Raw genomic sequence first — 19,141 nt, forward strand, 5'->3', positions numbered from 1 at the left:
CTAAATATCTTCTCAGAAGAAAATATGTGGGGCACAGGGCAATTGTTTAATCAACACTGTGATAGCATTAAGGAGCCCTGCTGGTGTGATGGTTAAAGTGATGGACTGCTAACCGAAAGGCTGGCGGTTGGAAACCACCAGTGGCTCCGAGGGAGGAAGATGGGACAGTCTGCTTCCTCAGGGATTTACAGCCTTGGGAAACCTGTGGGATCGCTATGAGTCAGAACCAACTTGATGGCAGTGGGTTTTGGTTTGGGTATGATGGTATTAATGGATTAAAATATATCTGGAGGTATGTTCAGGACTTAAACAACTTCTTCTAGCAGACTTCCGCTTGATTGGAGTCAGTGGAATTTGGATAAAAATATTCACCTTTGTGCTTAATTTTTTGTTGTTATTTAGTTTAAAACTATTTGCTGGTCATACTGAAAACACCAGTCATATTTTAGGGAGGTGCATTTAATTAGCATTTACTGTTGTAAATGCTTCAGCAAAAGTTCATACATGAACAAGAAAATTAAAGTTTTTCTCATTGTGTCTATTAAACATAGCAGTCCCAAAGGACACTTATGTCATATTGTACGAACTTTAAATAAATAGAACTTCATAATAGTCTATAATTCAGAGATTTAAAAAAATGAAAACATACCTTTTATCCAATTTGTTTGGAATTTTCCCAAATTATGACCCTCCCCGAAGAGTCCTTTTTTGGCTAAGTCATTTAGCAGAGAAAATGACGTTGGCTTAGCAGTTTGAAATTATGTTATCAATGTGCTTTTATTATATTTATTATAATCAGTAATATTTATGTTAATTAATTTAAATATTATAAATGTTTATCTATGTCATTAGTATATTTAGGCATCTTGTGGTCATCCAGCAAATATTGACTAGCAACTAAGTACCAGACACTACACTGGGCAAGAGCAAAGAGATGAACAAGTCAAGGTTGGCGACCTCACGGAGTGTTCAGTCTAGGAGGGAGACAAAGATCAAACAGCTGCTCATTCAGCTGGAATTGTCATCCATGTGTCAAAGAAGACTTAACATGTGGTGCGATAGAAGGTAGCAGGAGTCCCAGAGTACCCGGGAGTGACCATGACGGGGAGACGTGTCTGTGATGATGGTGTGCCGGCTGAGCCCTAACTAGAAAAAATGTGCGAGGAGAAGAACCCAGTTGCCCGTGAGTCAATTTCAAATCATAGTGATCCCATGGTGTGTCAGAGCGGAGCAGGCCTCCACAAAGGTGTCAATGGCTGATTTATCGAAGTAGATCTCCAGGCCTTTCTTGCAAGTTCCCCTGAGTGGACTTGAACCTCCAACATTTCGGTTAGCTGCCAAGCACCATTTGCACTACCGAGGGACTCTGCAAGGAGAAGAGGAAGAATCAAGTAATGGCTTAGTGATGACTTATTGACCGAAGGCAGCAACAGACACCAGTTATGAATAGAGAAGTCTATAGGACACAGAAGTCTGGAAAAGGTAAAGAAATCCTGGCAAAGGAAACTGCCTGAGTAAAGGCAGGGGAGTTGGGGGTCGTCAGGAGTTGTTAGCCCATGGGGAACACTGGAAAACTGGGGCAGAGTGGGGGGAGTTCTGGAACAAGAGGGAGGAAAGATTGGTTGGGGTAAAGGGCTTTGTACTTCACACGAGAGAATTGGAATGACATCTCAGCGGCAGTGGGGAGCCACCCATGATCAGACCTATTTTGGAGAGATCGCGCTGGGGATCTGAGCAGGAGGTTGGGAGAGGAGTTATCGGGTAACAGGGGTCACAGTCCAGAGTGGAAATGATGTTTGCAGTGCATCACCCACAGTGGGACCACATGCACAATGACACACCTCACAGCAATTTTAATATATAGAACTGGCAGAACTTTGTCACAGCTTCTATTTAAAGGGTGGATGAAATTGTTTTAGCTTCTCTTGTTTTGTTTTCTGGGTTATGGTGACCCTGCAAAAATAAGGCTCTCTGTCTCATTCAAGGGTCAGTTTGGAGAATTGGCCAGTTGGTTCTCACTTGCTACAAGGAGCCCTGGTGGCACAGTGGTTAAGAGCTTGGCTGCTAACCAAAAATTCAGCAGTTTGAATCCACCAGCCGCTCATTGGACGTTCTAAGGGGCAGTTCCACTCTGTCCTAAAGGGTTGCTGTGAGTTGGAATTGGCTTGTCAGCAATAGGTTTGGTTTGGGTTTTGTATTATAGCATCTGGGTGTTCACATGTCAGGATCAGAATGTTGGAGAAGCATCCTGGAACTGGGTGAGCCAAGTTGCTGAACGCTACCGACGATTGACATGGCTGACATCATGGGCAACCGTAGCATGGGCAGTTGCAACATGGACAGTGGTCTACAGAAAGCAGAATTAATTAATTGTGGGCCATTGTGATCACAGATGGAAACAAACAAAAAACAAAATTGTTTAGGTAGCACTGAGTTTTTGTTTATAGGGATGGAAAATTTGGCAACAGAAATTCGTGATGATTGCACAACGTAATTGGTGTAATTGTTTTTATTGAATTGTACACTTGAAAAATGTTGTGTTCTCTATATTTCACAATAACAACAACAACAATAATAAATGAACAAACAAAACTATGCGTTCCTCTCTGACCAGTGATGGACCCCACAAGCAGTTATATCTTCAGCTTTTAAACTGAACTATTTCCTGGGAGTGTTTACTGAATTTTGTAACCAGATTTTTATCTACATTAGCATGTTTCTATTTACTGCCAAATATGCTCAATATTTTTTTCATTTTCTAATGTGCTATTGATCTTGTCTAAAAAAACCAAACCAAACTCACTGCCATCGAGTCGATTCCAATTTGTAGTAACCCCATAGGGTTTCCAAGGCTGTAAATCTTTACGGAAACAGACTGCCACGTCTTTGTCCCTTGAAGCCTCTGGTGATTTTGAACCGCTGACCTTTTGGTTAGCAGTTGAGTGCTTTAATAGCTGTGTCACCAGGGCTTTTTATCTAGTTTTTTTTTTCTGAGCTGAAAGCTACCAAGTTTCCATGTCCACTGGTAAACTGCCACTACATAAATATGAAAATTTGGTGTTTTTCTTTAGCTAAAATTAGGCAATTATCTCTCAGAGCACTCATACAAACTGAAAGAGACAGTGTAGCTGGAAAAGATGTTATTTAGTGAAGGAGAAGAAATGCATTCTTGCTATCAGTTCATGAGACCTAATTTAATGGTAGCTTCAAAATTAGTGGCAGTGCCAGTGAGCAGAGAAATAAAGAATGAAGAGAATGGAGAGAACTGAGAGGACTGGAATGCAAGAGTTATTATGTAGGAATAGGACGGAGAACATTTGGAAAGAAATTACGATGAGGGGAGACTTATTATCTTATACAGTAATTTGTTTAGATATAACCTTGTTTAGTACTTGTTTAGATATAACCTACTATCGTTAGTTGTCTTTGAGTTGGATCTAACTCATGGTGACCCTATGCACAACAGAAAGGAACACTGTCCTGGGTCCTGCATCATCCTCACAATCAGGGGCGGATTATCCCATAGGCAAGGTAAGCACAGAGCTTACCTTGCTTACCAGATCGTCTGTAGTGAAATTGTTCACTACAGATTGTTAAGTAAGCACAAGTAAGCCCTTGCTTACTGGGTCATCTGCCCCTGTCAGAGACTGTAAATTGGAAAAAAGGTTTTGATTCTGTGGGAAAGTACTCTGGGTTTGGGAGAAAGACAGATGCCAACCATACCTAGTAGCAGAGAGTTGATGTGGTGAAAAAAATGTGACATTGTTCATTACAGATGATCTGGTAAGCAAGGTGTCTTAGTCACCTAGTGCTGCTGTAACAGAAATGCCACAAGTGGGCAGCTTTAACAAACAGAAGTTTGTTCTCTCGCAGCCTAGTAGGCTTGAAGTCCAAATTCAGGGTGTCAGCTCCAAGGGAAGGCTTTTTCTGTTGGCTCTGGATGAAGGTCCTTGTCATTCATCTTCCCCTGGACTAGGAGTTTCTCCGTGCAGCAACTCTGGGTCCAAAGGACACGCTCTGCTCCCGGCGCTGCTTTCTTGGTGGAATGAGGTCCCCCTGTCTCTCTGCTTGCTTCTCTATTTCATATCTCAGAAGAAATTGGCTCAAGACACAATCCCATCTTGTAGATTGAGTCCTGCCTCATTAATATAACTGCTGCCTATCCCACCTTATTAATATCATAGAGGTAGTGTTTACAACACATAGGAAAATCACATCAGATGACAAAATCGTGGACAATCACACATTACTGGGAATCATGGCCTAGACAAATTGATACACATAGTTTTTGGTGAAACAATTCAATCCATGACACAAGGTAAGCACCGTGCTTACATTGCCCATTGGATAATCCACCCCTGCTCATGATTGCCGTAGTTCAAGTCCATTGAGAAGGCCACCGTGCCAATCCTTTTCGCCAAGGGCCTCCCTAGCTCTCGCTGGCCCTCTACCAAACATGATGCCCTCATCCTGCCATTGACCCCTCTGAGGACATGTCTAAAGCCAGCCAGTTGGACAATGTTCTTTTGTGATCTGTGAGGTTTTTACTGGCTAATATTCAGAAGCAGGTCACCACTACAGCTTCCTTCCTAGTCTGCCTTAGTCTGGAAATGCCACTGACACCTGTTCATCGTGGGCGATCCTACTGGTATGTAAAACACCGGTGGCATAACTTCCAGGATCACGGCAACACTCAAGCCAACACAGTGCCACAAACTGACGGACGGGTGGTGAGGGTATGACTTACGAGAGTGTTTAAGTCATTGGTGGGCAAGGTTCAAGTCTCTTTCACCTTTAAATTCTATTGGTACCACTGACGAGGAACCCTGGTGGTGCAGTGGTTGAAGTCCTCGGCTGCTATCCAAAATGTTGGTGGTTCAAACCCACCAGATGCTCCCTGGGAGAAAGATGTAGCAGTCTTCTTCTGTAAAGATTTACAGCCTTAGAAACCCTATGGGGCCGTTCTACTCTGCTCTATATGGTGGCAGTGAGTCAGAATTGACTTGATGGGAGTGGTTTGGTTTTTTTCGATTTAGCACCAGTGACAATTCAGTGGATCTGAATAAATATTAAGTGAATGAATAAATAAATGAATTAACAAAGAAGCAAATGGAACAGACCCTTGAGTTGAAATTAAAACTAGGGGAGCTGATTTAACTTTTGGGAAAATCCAAGGTCATTTGCACCGAACCCAGGAAAACCTGTACTGAGCTAGGCTGGCCTGTCAATGTCAGAACTGAGAAGCCCTGGGAATGCATTCATAGAGTTATTCATTCATATATTCATAAAAAAAAAAAAAAAAAAACTTGACCCTGTGTTTTTTTGAGTTGGCTGTGTTGTATGTCTGTGCACATTTGGAATCACGATGACTTTTTAATTCTAGAAATTATTGTGGCTAGTTCTTACTATCTTACCAGTTGAGATAGACACAAAAATTAGTGCCTGATTACCTAATCCTGTTCCATCTGGCTCTTGGAATCTTATCCAGGACTCAGGGCTAGAGAGATCCAAAGCTGTAAACCTCAGAGCTCTCCGAATCCCCATCTCCGTCTTACCAGTCACACCCAGTCAGCTGAAAACTCGTATACTCTCATCTTTCTATCTGCTCCCTTTCGTTTTCACTAACTGCTTCTGGATGAGGGGGATTTTTGCTTCTTACCTAGACAAATTTTACATATTTTTAATAGCTTTATTGGTCACCAAGAGTACCTCCCTCTTTTCTTTAACCAATACTCTGTCCACGAGCCACCTCACGGCTTCTGTTCACGCATTATTTTACTTTTTATTTATTTTAAGCTTTTATTGGGGTAGAGCACATACAGAAAAGCTCACAAATGTAGTCTCAAAAAGTGAATACACTCATATAACTACCACTTAGGAAAAAAAGGAGTGAACATGAAATTCTTCTAATGAAATATGCTATTTGATCTCTAACCAGTTCTTTTGCACTGAAGTTTGCTTCTGGCAAGAGGGCCTTATACACTGTCAATTCTAGGATTCTCCCAGAGGGTCTGCCTGTCTGATCTACTAAGTCATAGTCCAAAAACAAAATTTTCTATTTGAGTATCTTGTCTGTTTCTTCTTCTTCTCTCTATTTGTTTCTTCTTCCTCCCATCCTCAGATATTGTCTCCTGTATCTGTTCTCCTCATACACTGGGGCGCTAGGTGTTTATATAAGACATTTGTTTTTCTGAGTAGTTTGATTGGATGCTTTATGGAGCAGGGGTAGTGTTTCAGCTGGCAGGCTTCATTTTTTTTTTCTTTTTTTAATGATAGACTTCTTAGGTACAATTTTTGTTATGGATTTAAAGTGATTTTTTTTTTTAGGTGAGGTTTCCTCTTTGAAAATTATACCAGGAGTTAATGAAAAGATAATTTGTGGTTCATAAAAAAGAACAAACCCAAAACCAAACCCATTGCTGTCGAGTCGATTCTGACTCAAAGCAACCCTATAGGACGGAGTAGAACTGCCCCATAGAGTTTCCAAGGAGCACCTGGTGGATTCGAACCGCTGACCTTTTAGTTAGCAGCCGAGCTCTTAACCACTGGCAGGCTTCATTTTAAAGTGAGTAGGGATAGAGAACTCCATATCATGATGCAAACTTCCTGAATCCCAAAACAAGGAGTGTTTATTCTGAGGTGTGGACATTCCAGGCATTGTGCAGTCATTTCATTCAATTTACATCTAGAAGAAGTGTGTGTGTGTGTGTCTGTGTGTGCGCGCGTGTGTGCGCGCGTGTGTGTTTCTTTTTAATGCTGGGCAAAATGCCCAGGAGTTTGTGCTCTGCGAGGCAGTGGAGAAGAAGACGGCTTGCTGACTAATGCAGCGTAATGCAGAAAATGTCTGCAAATGTTATCTCCGTCTGCAGCCCGCTGTGCCCGCCGTCTAGCCCTCCTCCCGGACTCCTCCAGAGGATGTGTCCCAGCTCCTCTGCCAGCTCCTTCCAGCATGTGGCAGGCTGTGGCTAGCCCACCTAGTCTGTCAATACTCTGGCTGTTTTTCGTCTCTAAGAATTTTGTTGAACTTGCTCACCCATTGGTGGCCTCTCCAGCATCCCCTCATTCCCTTAGCCATTGCCATTTCTTTTTTTTTTCTTTTCTTTTTTTTTTAGATTGTGCTTTAGGTGAAAGTTTACAGCTCAAGTTAATTCTTATTAAAAAAATTTAGGCCCATATTGTTTTGCGACACTGACTGCAATCCCCACAATGTGACAACATGCTCCCCCTTTCCACCCCGGGCTCCCTGTGTCCATTCATGCAGCTCCTGTCCCTTCCTGCCTTCTCGTCCTGCTTTTGTACAGGAGTTGTCAATTTGATCTCTTATATTTGGTTGAACTAAGAAACACGTTCCTCACATATGTGAATTTTTTGTTTTATAGGCTGGTCTAATCTTTGAAATAGGGTCGCTATGAGTCGGAATAGACTTGAAGGCAGTGGGTTAGTGGGTTGAATCTTTGAAAAGTGGGCTTTGGGAATGGTTTCCATTCTGGGTTAGCAGAGCATCTGGGGGCCATTGTTTTGGGGGTTCCTCCAGACTCTGTCAGACCATTAAGTCTGGTCTTTTCACATGAATTTGAATCATTGTCATCGCATTTATTTCTGTACTTTTATTTCAGTGGGACCTCATCAGTCCAGAGAGAAGCAAGTATGCTAGGACTTCTCTCTTGAACCTGTGGCCCTTCTGGAAATATTCCTACTTATGGCATTGAAAATTAATCCCTGAGACTCTTGAGAAAAGGAAACTCTCTTTGTTCCTATGCCTGGTCCTCATTTTGAAGTTCTCAATCTGAATGGGCACCAACCTCTCACGGAAGGCCTTCGTTCTCAACGTGGGTCTTTACAGTGAAAACGGCGGCCCTTTACAGAAACTGAACCCTCAGATTCTATTCCCACCGACTACATATGAGTGAGCCTCCTGGTAACTGCTTTTCTGCCTTGTCAAATAAAGGCATCACAGGGTTCAATAGGCAGTTAGTGCTGTCGCGGGGTGTTCTGGGAAGCGAGGTAGCTTCCACACTCAGCTTTCACATTCAGCCAGCTCCACACTCCAGAATTGTGCATTCACCCGTAGGTAAATTAACAACGAAAAAAAAGACAGAACAAAGATTATGGGCTTTGGAGTAGGATAAACCTGGGCAACAAATGTTGACTCTGCCCTATAAACTCTCTGGTTGACTCTGATGCGCCTTGGTGTTTGAGAAGAGCTTATTTATAGTTTACAGCTACTTCCATGTACTTGTAAGAACCTACTTCCGTCTTATGAAGCACACAGGATTGGACCCATTTCACAGTGGAGTAAGGGGAGGCACAGAGAAGTAGATAAGATAGAAGGTAAAAGTCCTTCTCGTTCATCAGTCCCCAGAATTCTTTCATCTGGACCCAATTATGTGGATTTCTCATTCTTACTCTCTAATTTCCCTCTAGGAGCCCTGGTAGTGCAACGTTTAAGCACTTGGCTGCTAATCGAAAGGCCAGTGGTTTCAGCCCACCAGCTCCCCTGTGGGAGAAAGATGTGGCCTGTCTGCTTTCACAAAGATAAATAACAGCCTTGGAAACTCTGTGGGGTAGTTCTACTCTATCCTACAGGCTCACTATGAGTTGGAATAGATGAGACAGTGCACAACAACAACAATTTCCCTCTCATTGTTACAGGACTTTCGTTTGTCTGTTTGTTTTCTGGAAGAGAGTGGGAGTTTATCAAGGAATTGGATGAGAAAATGAGAAAAACTAGTCCATAGTGGAGATGGACTGACCTTGCATGGACATTATTGAAGAGGAAGGTAGGGGCTCCTCAACCCCAGAGCACAAACCACCTGTCGGTCCACTAATGAAAGGACTTCCCGACACCCTCCTGACTCCCGGAGTAACTAGTTCTACGGACCTCAGACACCTGGGAGTTTGGATTAACCATCTTTCTACTAAAATAACAAAGAATATGTTTAGGAGCTTCCCCCGTGCCCACTCTTTTGGGGGACCCAGATGGGGAGATAGGCACTTGCACATCTATGTGCTGCTGAGTTGCAGATAATTTGTGCAAAAACTGGCATATTTTTCACTTTGGCCTACATTTGAAAGCAGAAACACCTTGAAAAATAAACAAAAGCTTGCAAGAAAAATGAGCTAATCTCACAGTGGCAGTAAGAGGGAAAAGGAGTGTTTGGGATTCACGTGGACAGCAGCCCCTTTGGGGGAGCCAGTGGATTCCTGCAGAGAGCTGAGCTGGGAGGGGGCCAGCAGAGGGCCATGAGGTGATCCTTAGGTCAGAATCAAGGTCTGCCGCAGAGGTCACTGGATTCAGTCGGGCTTTCACAAACCGTGCCTCAAGTGGCCGCTGAGCTGAGCCCGATGAAACTTAGTACGGCAGTGTATCCTTTGGTAGCGTGGGCCTTAAGGTGTGTAAGCTCACGTATCTTCTGCGGTGAGTTTAAACTCGGATATAGAAAATAACCCAAAAAACCCAGTGCTGTCAAGTCCATTCAGACTCATAGCGACCCTATAGGACAGAGTAGAACTGCCCATAGAGTTTCCAAGGAGTGCCTGGTGGATTCAAACTGCCTACTCTTTGGTTACAGCCATAGCACTTAGCCACTACGCCTTCAGGGTTTCTAAATTCCAATGTAGAAAATAAGGAGCTTAAATTCGTGCAGGCACAACTAATTGGGTCAGATTTAACACTGGGAATCGCCAAGGGCAGTTCTCTGGAGAACAGGGCAGTTGTGAGAAGATGGACCTTATCAGCCAGCACTCGCAGCAGATGGGGGCTGGGCAGCCTAAGAGGAGCCTGGGCAGGGCACCAAAGTTATCCACCACAATGATCCAACTGCTTTGATACACAGGTGCTCCTGTACCCTCCCCCCGCCAAAAAAAAAAACCACAAAAAACCAAACCCATTGCTGTGGAGTCAATTCTGACTTGGGTTGTTGTTGTTGTTAGGTGCCCTCGAGTTGGTTCCGACTCATAGCGACCCTATACACAACAGAACGAAACGCTGCCCAGTCCTGCACCATCCTTAAAATCGTTGCTACGCGTGAGCTCATTGTTGCAGCCGCTGTGTCAATCCACCTCCTTGAGGGTCTTCCTCTTTTCCGCTGACCCTGTACTCTGCCAAGCATGATGTCCTTCTCCAGGGACTGACAACGTGTCCAAAGCATGTAAGACGCAGTTTCGCCATCCTTGCCTCAACTGAGCATTCTGGCTGCACTTCTTCCAAGACAGATATGTTCGTTGTTTTGGCAGTCCATGGTATATTTAATATTCTTCACCAACACCACAATTCAAAGGCATCAACTCTTCTTCAGTCTTCCTTATTCGTTGTCCAGCTTTCATATGCATATGATGTGATTGAAAATACCATGGCTTGGGTCAGGCGCACCTTAGTCTTCAGGGTGACATCTTTGCTCTTCAACACTTTGAAGAGGTCCTTTGCAGATTTGCCCAGTGCAAGGCGTCTTTTGATTTCTTGACTGCTGCTTCCATGGCTGTTGATTGTGGATCCAAGTAAAATGAAATCCTTGACAACTTCAATTTTTTCTCCATTTATCATGATGTTGCTTGTTGGTCCAGTTATGAGGATTTTTGTTTTCTTTATGTTGAGCTATAATCCATACTGAAGGCTGTGGTCTTTGATCTTCATTAGTAAGTGCTTCAAGTCTCTTCACTTTCAGCAAGCAAGGTTGTGTCATCTGCATAATGCAGGTTGTTAATGAGTCTTCCTCCAATCCTGATGGCCCGTTCTTCTTCATATAGTCCAGCTTCTCATATTATTTGTTCAGCATACAGATTAAATAGGCATGGTGAAAGAATACAACCCTGACGCACACCTTTGCTGCCTTTAAACCAATCAGTATCCCCTTGTTCTGTCCGAACAAATGCCTCTTGATCCATGTAAAGGTTCCTCATGAGCACAATTAAGTGTTGTGGAATTCCCATTCTTCGCAGTGTTATCCATAGTTTGTTATGATCCACACAGTCGAATGCCTTTGCATAGTCAATAAAACACAGGTAAACATCCTTCTGGTATTCTCTGCTTTCAGCCAGGATCCACCTGACATCAGCAATGGTATCCCCTGTTCCACGTCCTCTTCTGAAACCAGCCTGAATTTCTGGCAGTTCTCTGTTGATACACTGCTGCAGTTGTTTTTGAATGATCTTCAGGAAAATTTTGCTTGCGTGTGATATTAATGATATTCTGACTCATAGTGACCCTATAAGACAGAGTAGAACTGCCCCATAGAGTTTCCAAGGAGCAGCTGGTGAATCTGAACTGCCGAACTTTTGGTTAGCAGCCACAGCATTTAACCACTAGGCCACCAGGGTTTCCAGGAGCTCCTACACGGGGCACGTGAAGTAAAACTGGAACACTAACCAGATAGTAGATAACTGTTAACTTCGGTGAAGGGAAAGCAGTGCACAGTATAAGGGAAGTCTGCACAACTTGACTGAGGCAAAGTCATAGAAGCTTCATAGACACATCCAAACACCCTGAGGGACTGAGTCACTGGGGCTGAGGGCTGGGGACTATGGTCACTGGGGTCATCCAAGTCAATTGGCATAACAAGGTTCATAAAGAAGATGTTCTACAGCCAACTTTGGTGAGTTACGTCTGGGGCAGCTGTCTTAAGAGGAAGAAAGTGTTTAGGATGCAGCAAGGTCAGCAGCACACTTGGGGGTCCTGTGTTCCTGCAGAGAACTGATGCATAGGAGATAGGCAGAGGGCCTCATGGGTGCTTGTCGTTGTTGTTAAAGCGCCATCGAGTCGGTTTCGACTCACAGTGACCCTATGTACAACAGAATGAAACATTGCCCGGTCCTGCACCATCCTCACAATTGTTGCTATGCCTGAGCTCATCGTTACAGCCACTGTGTCAATTCATCATCTTGTTGAGGGTCTTCCCCTTTCTCGCTGATCCTCTGCTTTACCAAGCATGATGTCCTTCTCCGGGGATGGTCCCTCCTGATAACCTGTTTGAAGCTCATGAGACAAAGTCTCACCATCCTCGCTTCTAAGGACCATTAAAGCTGTACTTCTTCCAAGACAGGGGCCTGTGGAGAGCACTAGTTCAGAGAAATACAGAAACAGAAGTCAAGGAGATTTTTAGTGAGCAGGAAATGACAGGGATTCCCAGATCTGTGTACCGTACTGGGTTATTCGATCCTTTCTAGTATTGGAAAGCCATGTCTTCTGGAAATTGTGGAAACCGGTATCAACACCCTCAAATCATATTCAGATTAAAAGCGAACTTATATTGAGGGTTTATTGCAGGCTTACTGCAGGCCATGTGACTTGAGCTTGACATGCATACTAAATTCCTATGAAGAAAGTAGTATTATTATCCCATTTTACAGTGAAAGAACATGTAGCCAATGAGGCTGAGCAATCCAGCCAAGGGCACACTACCTTTAAGAGTTGATCTAGTGTTGGGATCCTTCCGGTCTCGTTCCAGAGCCCATGAAAACTAGGGCATTGTGTATGTTCTCCTCTCTCAGATCTCAGTGGAGAGTTTAGACCTCAGATGGCGTGGGAGTGTTTTTTGATCGTCTCATTATCATTCCTCTAAACCAACACTTTTCAAAGTTTAATGTGATATGAATCATTTGGGGGTCTTCTCTAAATACAGACTCTGATTCAGTGGGTCTTATGTGGGGCTGAGAGCCTGCATTTCTACCAAGCTCCCTGATGGTGTTGATGCTGCTGGTCCAAGCACAGGCTTTGAGTAACTGGCAAGGCTCTAAACCCTCAGTGGAATCCGTGCTGAAATCAGGCTGCATTCCAGGAGGTCGCGTCTCCACCTACTGCCTTGATTCTCTGGACACTTCCAGCCGCTTCGCCTTACCCTTCAGGGGTCAGCTCACTTAATTAAGAAGCTGCATAAGCTGTTTCACTAATTTGCCTGAAGTGGATGGAATTACAAAAAAGAATTTGTGTCTCTCCCTGATTTCTTTCATGCTCTGTGAAGTAGGTAATTTATGCCAGTGGTTACAGACTGCATGTTTATTTAGCTAACTGACTGCAACAATAAGACCACACAGGGAGCTAAATGGGGCTTCCTGGTCTCTGGGATGCTGAACTGAAAGCAGCAATTAGACAGGTTTTGGTGGTATTCCTCTGCAAGCCCTAGTAGAAGAGCAGTCGATCCACATGATAGTAAATGTGAAGCCAGGTAGTCACTTATAGGTATCCTCCTCAAAGTCTTTGCATCTTTTTTAGTTTTTATTTCTGGGCAAGGAGGAGAAAGCCAAACTGTGTAATTAACTCAGTAAGTTACAGGCGGCCCCTGTCGAGAGCCGCGGCATCCCCTGATAGCCTCCCTCAGCCCAGGCGGGACTTCTTTGCTGCCGCTGCTCTGAATTCATTCTCTGGTAGTCCCAAACAGCATTGATTTTGTACCATTCCAAACCTGTTACCATGGAGCTGATTCTGACTCATAGTGACCCTATAGGCCAGAGGAGAACTGCCCCATAGGGTTTCCAAGGCTGTAATCTTGGCGGAAGCAGACTGCCACCTGTTTCTTCCACAGAGCAGCTAGTGGGTTCAAACTGCCCACCTGTCGTTTAGCAGTCAAGTGCTTAACCACTGCGCCACCAGGGCTCCTTTTTGTGCCATTAAACCAAACCCAACCAAACCCGTTACCGTGGAGTCGATTCCCACCCACAGCTACCCTATAGGACAGAGTAGAACTGCCCCATAAGGTTTCCAAGGAGTGGCTGGTAGATTCGAACTGCTGACCTTTTGGTTAGCAGCTGAGCTTTTAACCACTGCGCCACCAGAGCTCCTTTGTACTATTAAAAAAAAAAAAAAAAAAGTTGCCGTCAAGTCCATTCCTACTTACAGTGAGCCTATGAGACAGAGGAGAACTTCCCTATAGGGTTTCCAAGGAGCACCTGGTGGATTCAAACTACTGACTTTTTGGTTAGCAGCCTCAGCACCTAACCACTCTACCACCAGGGTTTCCTTTAGGAGGGGAAAAGAAATGAAACCACGGGAGTGTTAGCTGATGCCTCAGTCGTTTTTTCTGTGATCCTTCCAGGCAAGCTCAATGGGGAACACAACTGGACAGATGGCAACTATAAAGTCTTTGTTCTCTGCACTCTCCCACCAAAAAAAAAAAAAAAAAAAACCCTGTTATAGACAAGTCAATTCTGACTCGTGAGACTCCATGTGTTATGGAGTAGAACTGCCCCACAGGATTTTCTTGGCCACAGTCTTTACAGAAGCACCTTGCCAGGCCTTTCTTCCGCAGCCTGCAGGATGGGCTCAAGCTGGCAACCTTTAGGTTAGTAGTCGAGTGCAAACTGTTTTCCCATCCAGGAACCTACTGTCAACACAACCAGAACAAAAATAAAGGGGAAAAGAAAAGGCATGTCTCTGGCGGAAGGCCTGGACATGAGACACTCTTGGCTTCTCCGTGGGGCTGATAAAGCTTGGGGAAGTTTTTCACGAAGAAGACTACAACATTAGGTGCAGCCCCTTTACCTGTGCGAGGGAGAAACCCCGAAGCTGAAGCATCGTTAATTCTCCCGTAAATCCACCCCTGCCTGTGTTTTTGCTCTTCGATGCATCTCTGGCTTCCAGGTCTTATATTTTCATTACTCCCTGCCCCTCACCATGTCACCTGAAAGTCCTTTCTTTGCTTGTTCTGTCATTTCATGAGTCCTCGTCTTTCCTGCTGGCTTTTCGGGCCGTCGGCAGCTGTACCACCCAGAATGGCTGTCTGACCTTTTCTGTGGCTCCAGAGACACTTTAGAAGCCTGAATGGTCTCAGGCTTCATTACCTTCTTTTCAGATACCTGTTCTTCTGCCAGTAATTTCTTTTTTGCTTTCTTTCTTTTTTTTCCCTCCGTAAGCCTAGGAGGAATCAGGGGCAAAATATTTCCTTTACACCTAAAAGTGGATTTAAACCCCTTGCCATTGAGTCGAGTTGATTTGGACTGATAGCAACCGTGTAAGACAGAGTAGAGCTGCCCCATAGGGTTTCCAAGGAATGGCTGGTGGATTCCAGCTGCCTTTTGGTTAGCAGCTGAGCTCTTAACCACTGCACCACCAGGGCTCTAAAAGTGGATTTAGGGGAGCAATATTTAATTTGGTGGCTTCAATTGTTTCATCTTATATCCAGCCAGGAGTGTCCTGTCTCTTCCTTTTTTCCCCCTCATTAGTCAACTAATATGTATGTAGTCCTCAGTATATGAAAGGTACGGTCATGGGTTGAATCACGTCCTCTGAAAATGTTTGTCAACTTGGCTAGTCCATGATCCTCAGTATTGTGTGATTGTCCACCATTTTGTCATCTGATGTGATTTTCTTATGTGTCGTACATTCTACATCTGTGATGTTAATGAGACACTACTTAATCTACAGGATTGCGTTGTGTCTTAACTCAATTTCTTCTGAGATATAAAAGAGAGAAGCAAGCAGGGAGATATGGGGACCTGATATAACCATGAAAGCAGCGCCGAGAGCAGAGCGAGTCCTTCGAACCCAATGTCCCTGAGCTGAGAAGCTCCTAGACCAGGGGAATATTGATGACATGGACCTTCCCCCAGAACCGACGGAGAGAGAGAAATCCTTCCCGGAAGCTGGCAGCCTGAATTTGGACTTCTGGCTTCCTAGACTGTGAGAGAATACACTTCTCTTTGTTAAAGCCATCCATCCACTTGTGGTACTTTCGTTATAGCAGCACTAGATGACTAAGACAGATACTGTCCCCAACTCTTTTTGTGTAGTCTCTCTTTCTCTCTCTCTCTTTTTTTTTAAATGCTGACAATCTTATCTATGTTCCCTGTGGATCTAGATGAGAGTTTGTTGCTATATTTCCAGAAGGAGAATTGTTGTGTCATAGAGTTTAAACACCCTCGGGTCTACTAAATAATGCCAGACTTTTCCTTCTGTTCTAGAATGACGGTATGAGTTTCTTTGCTCACCAGAAGTGCAGGAGGTGTCATAGTTCCCTACGACCCCGATGGTGTTTGATATCATCTCAGTTGTCTGATTTTTGCCAACCTGTGAGGGTATAAATTGGTATCTTGCTTTTAAATAATAAGTCTATTGCTTTTACTTTTTAATCTGTTTTTAACTTCTTATTAAATATAATATGCATACAGAAATATGTACATAAGTGCACTGCTCAGCCCACTTTTAGAAACAGTACACGCTTGTTTAACAAACACCTGGATTGATAAAGTCTCGTTTTGTTTTACTTTGCAGGGGATTACAGCTAACACTGAATCACTGTGGGTCAGAATCGACTGATGGTGAAGGGAGCACTGAAACTCCTCGTACACCATTCACTCATTAGCCACTTGGGTTTCCCTTATTTCATATCCTTTGCCCACTGTTCCACTGAGTTTCTTGTTTTCATGTTTCTGCTGTGTGGGGTTTCATGTACATTCTTTAGTCTTTTGTTTTAAACTCAAACTCATTGCTTCAAGTTGATTCGGACTCATAGTGACCCTATAGGACAGGATAGAACTGCCCACAGGTTTTTTTTTTTTTTTTCCCCCACCCTCACCTTGTTATGGTAAGAGATTGGCTGTTAACTAAAAGTTCAGCTGTTCGAATCTACCAGCTGCTTGGGGCAGTTCTACTTTGTCCTGTAGGGTCACTATGAGTCGAAATGGACTCGACAGCAATGGGTAGTAGTGTTGTTATGGAATTTTCCCAGCATGGAAAGATGAAGGTGACCAAGATTTATTGAGTAGAAAATTCACTCGGTAGACTCCAAATTTATTTTATTTTTCTCACTCCAGGGACTCAACAAGCTTAAACATAGAAAAATAAATTTATAAAAAAGGTTTAAAAAAGCAGAGCCCAAATTCAAAGATCAATGGAGAGAAAAGATCCCCTTGAATCCAGCAGCCAGTGCCAATTTGCACATCTTCCTTTCTGGCTATCAAAGTATGGTCTGTGGAACAATGGCATCAGCTTCGCCTGGAAACTTGGGAGAAAAATACAATTCTGGAGCCCCGGCGGCCCAGTGGTTAAGAACTCAGCTGCTAACCAAAAGTTCGGCAGTTCAAATCCACCATCCACTCCTTGGAAACTCTATGGGGCAATTCTGTAGGGTTGCTGTGAGCAGGAATCAACCCGATGGCAACGAGTTTGGATTTTTGGTTTTGGGCTCTGCGCAAAACCTGCTGAGTAAGAAGCTGCGTTTTAACAAGAGGTTTGGGTAATCTGACTACACATTAGTCAGAGAAGCACTGAGAGAAGAAAAACCAAACCGAGAAGCAGGTGTGATTGTGAGAAACTCAATTATCCTTCCTGAGAGGAATGAATCAGCCTAGGGAATTTAGGTATTAGAAGGATAATCCACGAATGCAGAGAACAGTTGCAACAGAAAGAAAAATGGCTCTGGGAGGGTATTTCAATAGGTGAGTAAAAATTGTGTTTATTAAGAGCACAGGGGCAAATCCATAGGCTCCTAGTGACACCAGACTCAAAATCACAAGAGCTTCATTTGAGGAATGTCATAGAGGTGATTCTACAATTGGAATAATTCCGAGGACTCAGGACAAACGTTGCTTAAGTAAAGGTTAAGGCCAGAGCAATTCCACAGCAAGAAGCCACAGCAATTGCTGTTGTGTAGAGGAATGACATTGCCAGCTCAGGTCAGGAAGTGGAGACCGTCAGCAGGAAGAACCCTCACTCGATGCAGCCCCGGCTACCAGCAGCTCAGGGCTCCCAGGGGTGCAGGAAACATTTAGATAAATTGCATGGGAAAGAACAGAGTGTCAAGGCCGGGTTGGTGCTCTGGGTTACTAACATTCCAATTTACTGACATTGCAAGAGGACATCAATGTCCCAAATGATGTCTTCCTGAAAAAGAAAGAAAGCTATAGGTAAGCCCCTCATCCATATATCTTAATTATATACAGCCAAAATTAACCTTTTAAGGAAAATAGCAGAAGGCACATTCGTAGATGATAAATGTTTGTTGAGTAAATAAATGGAAGATATCTTTCAATAAAGCTTAAAAGCACACGTGATAGATTCAGAAAATCTGGCTTATTGACTGGCATGTTGATAAGGCTGAAGCCAAAAAGGTTTTCTCTGTCTACTGTCTTCCCTGTCTGCTTACCATCTGCTATGACTTTTGACAAGCTCCCAGTACAGAAATCTGAAAACAGGAACTGTTGTATAATTGCTTTACAGGCTGAGAATTGGCTTGCTTTCTGAATTTGGAGTGTGAGACCTGCTGTTGTTGTTGTTAGGTGCCATCGAGTAGGTTCCAACTCATAGCCACCCTATGTATAACAATGAAACATTACCCGGTCCTGTGCCATCCTCACAATCATTGATATGTTTGAGCCCATAGTTACAGCCACTGTATCAATCCATCTCATTGAGGGTCTTCCTCTTTTTCACTGACCCTCTACTTTACCAAGCATGATGTCCTCCACGGACTGGTCACTCCTAGTAATATGTCCAAAGTATATGAGACGTAGCCTCACCATCCTTGCTTCTAAGGAGCATTCTGGTTGTACTTCTTCCAAGGCAGATTTGTTCATTCTTTTGGCAGTCCATTTAATATTCAATATTCTTCACCAATGCCACAATTCGAAGGCATCAGTTTTGGGATTCTGAGACTGGTGCTGTGATGATCTTTGTGTTGTGATATTTCTTTGGACTCTTCTAGTGGAAGACTCCTAGAAGAATTGTGTTGAACTAATGTGACATCTGTGCCCTCAGGGAGAACCCTGGCATTGTCTACCGAAGGGGTCTCCACTTCTTATCCAAGGTGGGATCACCAGGAGCCAAGAGGTCCTCTAGCTAAAAATGGTCAGAATAAGAAATAATGAAGGATTTCAATTTCTTTTAATTTAACTTGAGATTTTGGACCTTATAGTTAAACTCATGGTAACAACATAATTTCTTGAATTTCAGATTATGAACATTTTCAAGCCTTCAGCAAAGTAGGTAATTAGAATAAACACTAATAGACTCGTCGTCTAGATCTACAAATTGATGAAAAAAATTGCCATGTTTGCTTCACCTTTTTTTTTTGTGAAAGTACTTAAAATAAATTATAGGTACCATGGCATTTCACTCATGAAATAGTGTTATCACAATACCACTATCATACTTAAAAAGTGCAGCAATTTCCTCATTTCACCTAATAACAAGCATGTATTCAAAAATCACCAA

Source organism: Elephas maximus, chromosome 27 (genome assembly GCF_024166365.1).
Source record: "Elephas maximus indicus isolate mEleMax1 chromosome 27, mEleMax1 primary haplotype, whole genome shotgun sequence".
Classification (NCBI taxonomy): Eukaryota; Metazoa; Chordata; class Mammalia; order Proboscidea; family Elephantidae; genus Elephas; species Elephas maximus.